Source organism: Hyla sarda, chromosome 6 (genome assembly GCF_029499605.1).
Source record: "Hyla sarda isolate aHylSar1 chromosome 6, aHylSar1.hap1, whole genome shotgun sequence".
In the NCBI taxonomy this organism is placed as follows: Eukaryota; Metazoa; Chordata; class Amphibia; order Anura; family Hylidae; genus Hyla; species Hyla sarda.
Genome location: NC_079194.1, coordinates 166,154,136 through 166,169,212, shown reverse-complemented (window position 1 = coordinate 166,169,212; position 15,077 = coordinate 166,154,136).

The window sequence follows — 15,077 nt, the reverse complement described above, 5'->3', positions numbered from 1 at the left end:
TTGAGGGGCCGTGGCATGGTGTCGCAAGGGGTGTGGCCGTGACGTCACGACCCCGACGCCTGCTCGAAGCATTTGGTACAAAATGTTCTGAACGCTGGGGCACCCCTTTGACTCCAATAACTCCTTAGAACACAATTGGGGATTTAAACATTGACTTGAAAGGAAAGCTACCCCTTAAAGGTGGCCTCATAAAGCTGCTTTACCAGTCGTTCTTCTGTGTACACATGGTGATGTGCCGCAATGACAGTGATTTTTTCTTTCGACAAAACAGGACTGAGCTTTAGGGTATATCTGTGTCAGCATAGCCATCAGCCATCATAGAAGACCACCTGTATCTCATTTCCAAATGAACATTTAACCTGTCAGCTTTTATATTCATTGTTGACAGTGAGGGGCTTGTCACCGATGAACCCTTGTCATTAGTTTGTCTCTAGTGTCCTAACTTGCAGGAAGAGGTTTTTATGCTTTATACAGGTATACATTTATACTAAAGACAACAGTCCTGAATATTCAAAGAACATTTTTTTTAAATCAACTGGTGCCAGACAAATTTTTAAACAGATTTGTAAATAACTTCTATTTAAACATCTTAATCCTTCCAGTACTTATCAGCTGCTGTATGGTCCACAGGAATTTATTTTCTTTTAAAATTATTTTCAGTCTGACCACAGTGCTCTCTGCAGACACCTCTGTCCATGTCAGGAACTGTCCAGAGTAGGAGAGGTTTGCTATGGGGATTTGCTCCTGCTCTGGACAGTTCCTGGCATGGACAGAGGTGTCAGCAGAAAGCACTGCGTTTAGACAGAAAGGAAATTCAAAATTAAATGAACTTCCTGTGGTGCATACAGCAGCTGAAAAGTACTGGAAGGATTAAGATTTTTAACCTCTTTAGGACATAGCATTTTTCCGTTTTTGCACTTTCGGTTTTTTCCTCCTTACATTTTAAAAATCATAACCATTTAAATTTTGCACCTAAAAATCCATATGATGGCTTATTTTTTGTGCCACCAATTCTACTTTGTAAAGTTATTTTACCCCAAAATCTATGGCAAAACAGGAAAAAAAATAATTGTGCGACAAAATAGAAGAAAAAAGGCTATTTTGCAACTTTTGGGGGCTTCCGTTTCTATGCAGTAAATTTTTTTGTACATTTTTTTTGTACTTATATAGGTTTGATTTTGTATTACTTCTAAAAAAAAATCATAACTACCGTATTTTTCGCCGTATAAGACGCACTTTCTCTTCCCCAAAACTGGGGGGAAAAAGTCGGTGCGTCTTATACGGCGAATGCACCCCTATCGCGGCGGTCCCTGCGGCCATCAACGGCCGGGACCCGCGGCTAATACAGGACATCACCGATCGCGGTGATGCCCTGTATTAACCCTTCAGACGCGGCGATCAAAGCTGACCGCCGCGTCTGAAGGGAAAGTGACACTAACCCGGCTGTTCAGTCGGGCTGTTCGGGACCGCCGCGATTTCACTGCGGCGGTCCCGAACAGCCCGACTGAATAGCCGGGTTAGTGCTTACAGGACACCGGGAGGGACCTTACCTGCCTCCTTGGTGTCTGCTCCGTGCCGGGATCCCCTGTATGCCGGCGCTCTCCTTCCTCGTCATCACGTCGTCGCGTACGTACGTCGGCGTGCGTAACGACGTGATGGCGGCGACGGAGAGCGAGGATACCCGGCCGGCAGCAGAGACGTTCGGGGAACGACGGGGACACGGTGACAGCGATGGAGCGACATTCAGGGCAGCGGTGACGGGTCCGGAGCGGCGGGGACACGTGAGTATTACCTCCTCCTGCAGTGGTCTTCAATCTGCGGACCTGCAGATGTTGTAAAACTACAACTCCCAGCATGCCCGGACAGCCAACGGCTGTCCGGGCATGCTGGGAGTTGAAGTTTTGCAACATCTGGAGGACCGCAGGTTGAAGACCACTATTGGGTTCAAAATCTTGATTTTTTAAGATTTTGCCCCTAAAAATTGGGTGCGTCTTATACGCCGGTGCGTCCTATAGGACGAAAAATACGGTACATACGTTTAAAATTGTCCTCTTCTGACCCCTATAACTTTTTTATTTTGCCATGTACCGGGTGGTATGGGGGCTAATTTTTTGCCCCAGGATCTGAAGTTTTTATCGGTGTCATTTTTGTTTTGATCAGAGTTTTTAATCGCTTTTTATTCATTTTTTTATGGTATAAAAAGTGACCAAAAAGACGCTATTTGGGACTTTGGATTTTTTTGCGTGTACGCCATTGACCGTCGTGCGGTTTAACTAACAATATATTTTTATAGTTCGGAAATGTATGTACGTGGCGATACCACATATGTTTATTTTTATTTACACAGTTTTTTTTTATGGGAAAAGGGGGGTGATTCAAACTTTTATTAGGGAAGGGGTTTAATCATCTTTATTAACTTTTTTTTTTCACTTTTTTTTTTTTTCAATGTTATAGCCCCCATAGGGGATTATAACATGCAGTACATTGATTCAATACACTGAACAATGCCTTTGCATTGCAATGCATTGATCAGTGCTATCGGCGGTTGATTGCTCAAGCCTGGATTTCGATTGTCCCGATCAGCCCGACTGAGAAGCCGGGAAGCTTTCACTTTCACTTTAGACAAGGCGATCAACTTTGATCGCAGCGTCTTAAGAGTTAATGCCGGACATCTGCCGGGACGGCGATTGCCGGAATTAGCCATGGGTCCTGGCTGCTGATAGCAGCCGGGACCGTGCGAGTATGATGCGAGCTCAGCTCCTGAGCTCGCTTCTTAACCCTCCCGTGCCGCAGCGCCGTATAAACTCGGCATTTGCGGCAAGGGGTTAAATAGAAGTAATTTACAGATCTGTTTTTTTTTACCACCGGAGTACCCCTTTAAATAATTTAACAGAGAATATATATATTACACTGCATGGCCAGACACATCATCACAAGCTTTGGCTCATAAGAAAACTCAGTCGAGAACATGGACCAAATCCCAGCACAGCTTCATGTGTTCAAAGCCTACACAAAATTATTTTTAGACATGATACAAAGGTGGAAGTGGAAGGCAGAGGAGGGACTCGTAGAAAGGGTGACTTATGTACTGCCATGAAGTAGCCCAATCATCTTAATAGCAAAGTGAGTTTAAATTCAAAGAAATATATAAATATTTCTATCTATATTGTGGTGGTTTGGCTGCTGGAGTAGCATGCTCATGCAACTTGAGTGAAGAATGTTAAGCAACCAGCATGTTAATTTATATTTCAGATACACTTCATTCATTTACCTCAATAGAGGACACAAAGTCCATGAAGATATATATTTTTATGTCTTTTCACTGAGTTTGCAAAAAGAAAGCAATATTCAACCAGATATTCACGTAAACATCAAGCCTCTGCTGCTGCACTTGTTATGGTGCTGCAATTTTTCTGGCCGCTGCTACAGAAGCGGCTGCAACAATACCAAATTTTTCAGGGGTCAAGGAGGGCAGCAGTGGTTGACCTGGCTGAAGATGCTCGACCAGGAGGAGGATGGCGGCTTTGACTTTGTGTGCTGCTTGTACTGACGTGTTGATCCCATAGGCATTTGTGATGTGACATCATGTGCCTTCGCAAAGCAGTTGTGCCTAGGTGGGTGTTGGATTTCCCACGACTCAGTTTCCTCTGGCACAGGTTTCAAATGGCCTCGCTGTTGTTAAAGGCAGACACACAAAAAAAAATGCCACACTGCTGAGCTCTGCGATGACGGCATTCTGGTGGTGGCAACAGCATGCATTGATTGGCGTCCCTGGGTACCGATGCATGCTATCTGACTGTGCCACTAGCTCCTTGCGACGACCTCCCCCTGCTTCCAACTCGTCTCCTCCTCCTCTCTGTCTCCCTATCTGAACTTTCCCCCTCTTCTTCTCTTCTAGCAGGCATCCACGTGGCATCCACGGACACATCGTCATCATCAACACCTTCACCGCTATCTGACACCTCAAGTAAGGAAGCAGCAGCGGGTACAACATCATCATCACACCGTACATCCATGTGTGTAATGCTGCCTGACTGAGACATATCCCTGTTAACTACATCCTCTGGCAATAATGGTTGCGCATCACTCATGTCTTCAAACTGATGTGTAAATAACTCCTCTGACGGATCAAGTAAAGCTGCTGCGGTGCTAGTGTTGGTGGTGGCGGCGGGCGGGCAAGTGGTAGCATGAAAGGTGCCCGAAGCTAAGATAGAGGAGGAGAAGGACGGTGTGTCAAGGTTCCTAGCGGAAGCTGTAGTAGATTGGGTGTCTTGTGATAGCCAGTCAACTAAGTCCTCAGAACTTTGGGGGTTCAGGGTACGTGGCCTCTGAACACTGGCCATTCTAGGGCCAAAGGGAATCCCAGCACCACGACGGCCCCTGCGGGGTGGCCTTCTTCTGCCTGTCATTTTTTTTAAAATTTGCACAACTGTGACACCTAATGTGATTTGCACTAGGGTGACACAATTTGCCCTGCAGGCAAAAAAACTGGCAACTGTGACGTGAACTGACAGTAACGACTGATTTTATTTAACAGCCAAAAAGGGTATTTTTTTTTTAATTTGCACAACTGTCACACCTAATGTGATTTGCAATAGGGTGACACAATTTGCCCTGCAGGCCAAAAAAATGGCAACTGTGACGTGAACTGACAGTGATGACTGATTTTATTTAACAGCCAAAAAAGGTATTTTTCTTTTTTTAATTTGCACAACTGTCACACCTAATGTGATTTGCACTAGTGTGACAATGAGCAAAAGAGCTTGCCAGCGGAGTTCCCCTTTTAAGCAGTGGTCCCCAACCAGGGTGGCTCCAGCTGTTGCAAAACACACGGACTGATATATTTCAGCCATTTGAATACTGTAGTAGTTAGTTGCTTTAAAGAAAAAAAAGCTTGCCAGTGGAGTTCCCCTTTTATGCAGTGGTCCCCAACCAGGGTGCCTCCAGCTGTTGCAAACCACACGGACTGATATATTTCAGCCCTTTGAATACTGTAGTAGTTAGTTGCTTGAAGGAACTTAAGTTTTATACTGGAGTACCCCTTTTAACCAACGGTTCCCTTCCAAACAGGGTGCCTCCAGCTGTTGCAAGACACACGGACTGATATCTTTCAGCCCTTTGAATACTGTAGTAGTTAGTCGCTTGAAGGAACTTAAGTTTGATTCGGGAGTACCCCTCTTAACAAAAAAATATTTTTCTTTCAGCTCACCTCCTCCACGGTGTGTGCGGACTTCAAGCCAGGCCTGGCTTCGTACGTGTCAGCAATTGAGGAAAGGAATAGTCCAGCAGTGCCTTAAAATGTTGAATTTTATTCTTTCATTTAAAACGAAGAGCACACTCCAAACACCATCACCATGCCGGCAGGCAACTCACATGGACGCATTTCGAACGCATGCGCGTTCTTGATCACCATAACACCTGTGTGCGCCCTACCTCCTAAATACCTGATTCAGGAGGGAGGAGCACATATTCAGTAGAAAAATGTGTAACAAACATTGTTATTTCAAATAAAAAACAAACAGGTATGCTTTAAAACTTCACTGTTGCATTTTCTTAAAGGACCGTCTCACTTGTCACCACCAATATCTCCTAATACCTAGAAACTCGTTATTAAACATTGGAGATTGCGGAGGTGACAATACAAGGATCAACAGTGTGTGAATTCATGTTCACCAGGAGAAGGAATACTAATTCAGTTCCATTAAAGACATTGGGTAAATCACAATTCAAATAACGCACTGTATGAACTGATGTGCATATATGTGTTGCTCAAACCTTGCTGTCCTTGCAAACCAAGGGAGATCTAATAATGGTAAAGTTAGTTCCTAGCTGCAACAAGGTGTAAGCAAATACTAGATCATTAGTAGTGCAACATAAATTCCCTTCTTTTGTCCAAACCAGCTCTCGTCCGCAATGTATATTGCCAGAAGGCTTCCCGGCTGAACAATTTTCTTTGCATGTCACCTCCTCTTGCAGCTTTATTGACTCTTTCGATTCCGTATACTTTGAAGCTTGCTACACTGCCATTATGAACCTGGGAGAAATGCAGAGATGCACCCGATTTGTTCCTGTTACTTTCAGTTTTAACCACATCATATAAATGTTCGCGGATTCTAACTTTTAATGGCCGGGAGGTGCATCCTACATACCTCAGGTTACAGGCAGTGCATTCTATTACATACACTATGTTCATTGAATTGCAATTGACATATTGCTTGATGTCATAACTTTGACCTTCTGTGGCGCCAGGAAAATGTTTACAAACTTTTGCTACATCACACGATTTGCAACGGTTGGCTCCACATTTGTAGAAGCCCCTATTGCGTAGCCACGTATTTGTGTGCTGCATTTCAGAGGTGACCAAGCTGGGAGATAGTTTATCTTTTAGTGTACATGCCTTCTTGGCACAATAGCTACTCCTTGTGTCAGGATATTTGCAAGAATTGCATCTTCCTTTAGAAGATGGAGATCTTTATTTATGATTGCTCGAATCTTTTTAAATTGTGGATTATAGGTGATCACTAGTACTGGTTTGTGTATTCTACTTTGATTTTGTCCTTGGTTCCTACTTTTTCGAGTTCCCTTTTTATTTTCTGTCAACAGACTTTCTCCCTTTCGGGGTTTTACTATATTCATGGCTCTATTTAGTTGCTTGTGATTGTATCCCCTTTTTAGTAACCTCTCCTCCAGTTGTTTGACCTCCTCTGCAAATGTGGATTGTGATGTACAATTGCGTTTCAGTCTAATTAGTTCCCCCACTGGGATGGCCCTAACTGTTTGTATGGGATGATTGCTATTGGCTCGTAATATCGTATTCCCAGAAATGGGCTTACGATATGTGGCACTCTGTATTTTAGATCCTGGGGTACCAGTGAGTTGTAGATCCAAGAAATTCACTGTAACTAAGTCCGTGTGTTGTGTGAATTTCAAATTGAATGGATTGCTATTGATGTAATCCATGTACAGTGGTATGGAAGACATATCACCCCTCCAAATGAGGAGGAGATAATCTATGAATCTTCCATACCACTGTACATGGTTGAGAAATGGATTGTGACTGGAGAAGATGGTGGTTTCTTCCCAAAATGACATAGTGAGATTAGCCAATGAGGGGGGGTGTCTAGCCCCCATTGACACCCCACTTTTCTGTATATAGAACTGACGGTCGAAGCTGAAAAATTGTGCGACATTAGGAACCAAGTGACCTGTTTGATAAATTCACAGAGATCCGTTGTATAATTGCTGTGTTTAATGAGGTGGTGCTCAAGGGCCATTTAAGAAAATGCAACAGTGAAGTTTTAAAGCATACCTGTTTGTTTTTTATTTGAAATAACAATGTTTGTTGCACATTTTTCTACTGAATATGTGCTCCTCCCTCCTGAATCAGGTATTTAGGAGGTAGGGCGCACACTGGTGTTATGGTGATCAAGAACGCGCATGCGTTCGAAACGCGTCCATGTGAGTTGCCTGCCGGCATGGTGATGGTGTTTGGAGTGTGCTCTTCGTTTTAAATGAAAGAATAAAATTCAACATTTTAAGGCACTGCTGGACTATTCCTTTCTTCAATTGCTGACAAGTACCCCTTTTAACCAGCGGTTCCCTCCCAACCAGGACTGATATCTTTCAGCCCTAAAAAGGGCTTTTTTGGGTGCTGTCCTTAAAGCAGATGTCACACTAGTGCTTTAGAAGTAAACTGGACCCTGAATACACCACCTAGCAGCAACCTAGCTATCGCTTTCCCTATACAGCAGGAGCAGCTTCTCTGACCCTCCACTTTCTAAGCCTGCAGGATGCTGAATGAGGCTAACATGGCGTCCGTGCAAGAGGTAGGAGGGTCTGGAAGGGAGGGACTGCTGCTGCTTGGCTGTAATGTGTCTGCTGACTTTGACTCACAGGGTCAAAGTTTACTGCAATGTTAGCCCCTTAACGACGCAGGACGTATATTTACGCCCTGCGCCGGCTCCCGCGATATGAAGCGGGATCGCGCCGCGATCCTGCATCATATCGCGTCGGTCCCGGCGCTCATCAACGGCCGGGAACTGCGGCTAATACCACACATCGCCGATCGTGGTGATGTGCGGTATTAACCCTTTAGAAGCGGCGGTCAGCTTCTAAAGTGAAACTGAAAGTGACCCGGCTGCTCAGTCGGGCTGTTCGGGACCGCCGCGGTGAAATCGTGGCGTCCCGTACAGCTGACCGGACACCGGGAGGGCCCTTACCTGCCTTCTCGGTGTCCGATTGACGAATGACTGCTCCGTGCCTGAGATCCAGGCAGGAGCAGTCAAGCGCCGATAATGCTGATCACAGGCGTGTTAATACACGCCAGTGATCAGCATAGGAGATCAGTGTGTGCAGTGTTATAGGTCCCTATGGGACCTATAACACTGCAAAAAAAATGTAAAAAAAAAGTGTTAATAAAGGTCATTTAACCCCTTCCCTAATAAAAGTTTGAATCACCCCCCTTTTCCCATAAAAAAAATAAAACAGTGTAAAAAAATAAAATAAACATATATGGTATCGCCGCGTGCGTAAATGTCCAAACTATAAAAATATATCATTAATTAAACCACACGGTCAATGGCGTACGCGCAAAAAAATTCCAAAGTCCAAAAAAGCGTATTTTGGTCACTTTTTATACCATTAAAAAATGAATAAAAAGTGATCAAAAAGTCCGATCAAGACAAAAATCATACCGATAAAAACTTCAGATCAGGGCGCAAAAAATGAGTCCTCATACTGCCCTGTACGTGGAAAAATAAAAAAGTTATAGGGGTCAGAAGATGACATTTTTAAACGTATAAATTTTCCTGCATGTAGTTCTGATTTTTTCCAGAAGTGCGACAAAATCAAACCTATATAAGTAGGGTATCATTTTAACCGTATGGACCTACAGAAAAATTATAAGGTGTAATTTTTACCGAAATATGCACTGCGTAGAAACGGAAGCCCCCAAAAGTAACAAAATGGCGTTTTTTTTCCGATTTTGTCGCGCAATGATTTTTTTTTCCGTTTCGCCGTGCATTTTTGGGTAAAATGACTAATGTCACTGCAAAGTAGAATTGGCGACGCAAAAAATAAGCCATAATATGGATTTTTAGGTGGAAAATTGAAAGGGTTATGATTTTTAAAAGGTAAGGAGGAAAAAACGAAAGTGCAAAAACGGAAAAACCCTGAGTCCTTAAGGGGTTATAGTATAGGGGGCGGATGGAACTTCACATATGTTCGCCCGGCGATGCGAACGCGAACATGCTAAATTCGCAGGGAACTGTTCGCCGGCGAACAATTCGCAACATCTCTAGTGAAGAGCAGTGCTAGCAAGACAAACTTACAATGTAAGTCTGTAAGATTGTCAGTCAGTGCTCGCTTGTCTCCCCACCCATTCGATTGATCTGTGGGAATCTGACCCATCAAAACTTTTGACTTGTATCTAAGACATGTGAAAAGTTTTTTTTTTATAGTGAGCATGAGCACCCTGTGCTGGCTTAGTGGGGAAGGAGTTAACTAGCTATGCTGAGCACCTTTAGTTAACCCCTTGAGGGCTATACAGTCATCTATATAGATTTTATGTTCTCAAAAAAGTTAAGTAGCGATGCACATTATAACTACTTTTACTACTAGTTCTTTTCTGGCTGGTCAGGAGGTATACATTGTATATCTCATGCTCGGCCCGAGACTGGTATGACATAGTTTATGCTGGTAAATGGTGTAAACTGCAAATCTACACTATCTCAGAGCCCTTAGCTAACTGACAGGTTGTGTAATGGTATATAAAATGGCTTTCCACATTGTGCATGGATGTCAGTTACCGAATTTCTTAGCCTTGTGATTTGCGGCAGTTTTTTTCTGTGGATCACAGGACAACACTAAATAACATTCTGTCTGTCAATTATTTGAGATACAGAGACAAACTTGCAGGATCCAGTAAACTGCTGCAGTAAGGGGCCTGAATTCCTAATTGTTGACTTACTGCAGAAGATAAGGATGAGATAAAGTAATTCACAGGCTCAGCCTTAACCCCTTAAGGACTCAGGGTTTTTCCGTTTTTGCTGCACTTTCGTTTTTTCCTCCTTACCTTTTAAAAATCATAACCCTTTCAATTTTCCACCTAAAAATCCATATTATGGCTTATTTTTTGCGTCACCAATTCTACTTTGCAGTGACATTAGTCATTTTACCCAAAAATTCACAGCAAAACGGAAAAAAAATCATTGTGCGACAAAATTAAAGAAAAAACGACATCTTAGAACTTTTGGGGGCTTCCGTTTCTACGCAGTGCATATTTTGGTAAAAATGACACCTTATCATTATTCTGTAGGTCCATACGGTTAAAATGATACCCTACTTATATAGGTTTGATTTTGTCGTACTTCTGGAAAAAAATCATAACTACATGCAGGAAAATTTATACGTTTAAAAAAGTCATCTTCTGACCCCTATAACTTTTTTATTTTTCCATGTACAGGGCGGTATGAGGACTCATTTTTTGCGCCGTGATATGAAGTTTTTATCGGTATGATTTTTGTTTTGATCGGACTTTTTGATCACTTTTTATTAATTTTTTAATGGTATAAAAAGTGACCAAAATACGCTTTTTTGGACTTTGGAATTTTTTGCCCGTAGCCATTGACCGTGCGGTTTAATTAACGATACATTTTTATGATTCGGACATTTATGCACGCGGCGATATCACATATGTTTATTTTTATATTTTTTATTTACACTGTTTTATTTTTTTTTATGGGAAAAGGGGGGTGATTCAAACTTTTATTAGGGAAGAGGTTAAATGACCTTTATTAACACTTTTTTTTTACTTTTTTTTGCAGTGTTATAGGTGTATTAACATGCCTGTGATCAGTGTTATCGGCGCTTGACTTCTCCTGCCTGGATCTCAGGCACGGAGCAGTCATTCGTCGATCGGACACCGAGAAGGTAGGTAAGGGCCCTCCCGGTGTCCTGTAAGCTGTTCGGGACGCCGCGATTTCACCGCGGCGGTCCCGAACAGCCCGACTGACTAGCCGGGATACTTTCACTTTCACTTTAGAAGCGGCGGTCAGCTTTGACCGCCGCTTCTAAAGGGTTAATACCGCACATTGCCGCGATTGGCTATGTGTGGTATTAGCTGCGGGTCCCGGCCGTTGATGAGCGCCGGGACCGACGCTTCATATCGCGGGAGCCGGCGCAGGACGTAAATATACGTCCTGCGTCGTTAAGGGGTACTCCGGTGAAAACCTTTTTTCTTTTAAATCAACTGGTGCCAGAAAGTTAAACAGATTTGTAAATTACTTCTATTAATAAATCTTAATCCTTCCTGTACTTATTAGCTGCTGAATACTACAGAGGAAATTCTTTTCTTTTTGGAATTCTCTCTGATGACATCACGAGCACAGTGCTCTATGCTGATGTCATTATAATAATAACTCTATATTTATTGTTGTCCTTAGTGGGATTTGAACCCAAGGTCCCAGCACTGCAAGGCAGCAGTGCTAACCACTTAGCACCCATGTGCTATGCACGGTTGCTAAAATGGACAGAGATGTCAGCAGAGAGCACTGTGGTCGTGATGCCATCAGTATTGCAAAAAGAAAGGAATTTCCTCTGTAGCATTCAGCAGCTAATAAGTACTGGAAGGATTAAGATTTTTTAATAGAAGTAATTTACAAATATGTTTAACTTTCTGGCACCAGTTGATTTAAAAGAAAAAAGGTTTTCACCGGAGTACCCCTTTAATGCTGCCGTACAAGAGCAATCATCTGGATCTAGTTTCTTGCAGAAGGAAGAATAAGTCAATGAGAGCCATTGATCGCTGTGTGAAGTTTCACTTCCCAATTCTGGCAGATTAACAAGTCTTTTATAACAATATTTTTATTTTCTTTCAATACAAAGAACAAAAGAAAAAAGGACAACAATATACAACATGACAAACACAATTGGAAGGGCGGGGGTAAGGGGAAATAACCCACATTTACTTGCCCCACCCACCCCAACTCCCAAAACATACCTACATTCACACCTAGTCCTGTACCCTTCCTCAATCCAATCTTCTCTCCCTCTCCAGGTATATTTATGACATGGTGATGTAAAGCACTCTATAATCGTCTATAGCCTATACGGCACTATACCCCTCTTATCTCTTTTATTTTTTCTATCCAATTGTCCCACATCCTGCATTTTGCATCCAGAGGTATCAAACTGTCTATTTTATCCAATCTAAGTCTTTCCATTGTGCATACGTGGGTTAGAGAGTTTAAAATTTCTATTATGCTGGGGACTTTAGTGGACTTCCAGTTTTTTGCTACTGCCGTACGGACCACAGATAACACGTGGAAGCTTATAGCCCTGTCTTTAAATAGAAGTATGTCCAAGCCGATATTAACAAGTCTTTTAAATCACATTGTGTTCCTGCTCAAATTCCCTATTATACTCAAAATTGAAAACCTGACTGGAAGAAAAAGTATGAATAAACAATGAATTGTCATCTTGTACAGAAGAACAACCTCATTTGACACCTGAGGGGTTGCTTATAAAAATTCTAATAAAGTAATATAATAACTATTATACGTTTGGTGGTCTTCAGATTGTCCTGTCTTGTGTTTGGTATTTGCCTTCTCAATGTAATTGTCTCATGCATTCACATTGGCCATCGTTTTACCCCATGACAATGGCTTATTAATTTGTCAATAGTTCCAGGTTGCTCAGTCAAGTAATAACGCTCCGAGGGTTTTCTATCTCCACCAAACTTGGGTTGTTCCAACATAAATATATCCTATTAGGAAATCATTCTGTTAGTAAGTAAACCATTTAAAACTAATTCCAACTTTAATATATTTTTTACAGAGAGAGTTCTATTAAATGGGACCATTGACAGGTTTCCAATAACAAAGGGTTCATGGCTCTAAAACACCTAAAACTCTTTGGACAATTCCATGGCCCATTTGATCGGCTTAGTGTCCCTGGAGTTCTCAGTTTTTGGGCTCCCACTTATCAGCATCTGACATATCTTACTTACAATTAAATTTCCCTTTAATATCTCATATTTGTGGATAGCACTATTCATAATTCATATCTTTCTACTTTGCATGTGATGCTAAATTGACTACATCTGGCAGTCACTCTATATCAACAGAAGTGACAAATGCAATCCCATTTAGAATTCTAGATTAAAAGTGCAACAGAAATTCTCAGATCTCTAAATCCAGGTGACCCCCAGAATAAATAGGTGTTTAATGAATTGACATGGTATCACACCCCACTAAAGCTGTAGTTTAACAGGTTATCCAGGACTGAAATTGTTAAAGTACTATTCTATGCATAGACCATCAATATCAGATTGGTGGCTGTCTGGTTCCTGATATTCTGTCAATCAGACAAATGGAAGAGCTGTCGCTCCTTCCAGTTTACAAGGCAGAGGTTTTGTATGTGCCTGGTATTGCAACTCACAGCAGTTACCTGGAGTACCTGGAGAGGATTTGGGGATTCAGACCCCTACTAATCTGATATTAATGGCTTATCGTAGGCATGGCCAACCATTTAAAACTATTTTAAAGTAAGAACAAATTCAGTGCTACAAACAGATTCTTAGAGCTTTACTATTTGTATGGGATTTGTTTTTTTGCATTCTTAACCCCTTAAGGACTCAGGGTTTTTCAGTTTTTGCACTTTCGTTTTTTTTCTCCTTACCTTTTAAAAATCATAACCCTTTCAATTTTCCACCTAAAAATCCATATTATGGCTTATTTTTTGCGTCACCAATTCTACTTTGCAGTGACATTAGTCATTTTACCCAAAAATTCACGGCGAAACAGAAAAAAAAATCATTGTGCGACAAAATTGAAGAAAAAACGCCATTTTGGGGGCTTCCGTTTCTACGCAGTGCATATTTTGGTAAAAATGACACCTTATCATTATTCTGTAGGTCCATACGGTTAAAATGATACCCTACTTATATAGGTTTCATTTTGTCGTACTTCTGGAAAAAATCATAACTACATGCAGGAAAATGTATACGTTTGAAAATGTCATCTTCTGACCCCTATAACTTTTTTATTTTTCCACGTAAAAGGCGGTATGAGGGCTCATTTTTTGTGCCCTTAGTTTACTATACACTATACAGGGTGCCTCCAGCTGTTTCACCATTACAATTCCCAGCTTGCCCTGCCCTGCGGGGGTAATGCCGCGGCCATAACAAAGTTATTGTTTTCACCACAGAGTGCCTCCAGCTGTTTCACCACTACAACTCCCAGCTGTCAGGGCATGCTGGGAGTTGTAGTGGTGAAACAGCTGGAGGCACTCTGTGGTGAAAACAATAACTTTGTTATGGCCGCGGCGCTACCCCCGCAACGCCCCCCCCCCCTGAAGGCAATACATTTCATGGCCGCGGCGCTTCCCCCGATACACCCCTCACCCCCACCCGATACAGACATACCAAAGTGAGTCCTGAGTCCTCCCTGAGGCAGCAGCGGGAGGCGGGACCGGCGTGTAAGGCCAGGGAGCAAATGCGCTCTCTGCGCTCGCTCCCGCCTGTCTGATTGACAGGCAGGGAGCGAGCACAGGCTGAATGAATTCGGGAGGGAGACCCCTAGTGGCCGGATTTCAAAATAAAGATAAAGTGTTTTAATTAAAAACAAATTATTAAAGTATATTAGAAATATGTTGTAGTACATCAGTACTACAACATATAAAAAAAAAAAAGTTCATGACAGTGCCCACTTAAAGTTTTTTTTTTCTTTTTACTATACACCTAAAAGGAATATTTATTTGAAACGTATGGAGATGTAGTAAGCCCTCACAGAATTCTATAGGGTGCTATACTATGGCTCCTTACAATTTATAATTTATCTACATAATACAGCATGAGCTCCTAAATGGGCGATTCTCCTATATTGTATCAGTATTTTCAAAGCTTACAGTTGTAATAGTGACTGGTACATGGGATCCCAGAAGTGCCGCACAGCAGAGACTGGAGCTCCGTAATACCGGCAAATGCAGATAACCACTAAACGCCATTTTAAAATGAGATAAATGTAAAGGTTCATCAGAGTACCCTGAAGTATAAAGGATCGTGCTGGTTCTGAATCCTG